Source organism: Suricata suricatta, chromosome 11, assembly GCF_006229205.1.
Source record: "Suricata suricatta isolate VVHF042 chromosome 11, meerkat_22Aug2017_6uvM2_HiC, whole genome shotgun sequence".
NCBI lineage: Eukaryota > Metazoa > Chordata > Mammalia > Carnivora > Herpestidae > Suricata > Suricata suricatta.
In genome coordinates, this window is record NC_043710.1 from 27,736,100 (window position 1) to 27,736,372 (window position 273).

Genomic DNA, 273 nt, shown 5'->3' on the forward strand with positions numbered 1-273 from the left:
TACTAACTGCTTGCTTTTCTTGAAGCTAGATTCATCTTAGCTTGGGCAAACCATGCAGTATTTAATACATAGTAGCAAAATATTTACTATTGAAGCTTGAAAAGATGTGAGTTCTATGTGTGCAACCTTTCATTTATGCATGTGAGAGGGTTGTCTTTTTTTTTAATGTTTTTACATTGTAGTACTTGTTTTGCTTGTTGGTGGTGTTTGCTTATTTAATACATTCCGTCAAGGACAGAAATTACATGCTGGTTTTTGTTTGTTTGTTTTTTG

General features: G+C 32.6%; 1 protein-coding gene across 1 annotated transcript in view; it reads left to right on the plus strand.

The window, feature by feature from the left end:
• Window positions 1-273, plus strand: part of CCDC73 (coiled-coil domain containing 73) — a 109,651-nt gene that overhangs the window by 18,622 nt on the left and 90,756 nt on the right. The gene's annotated exons all lie outside the window — the stretch shown is intronic.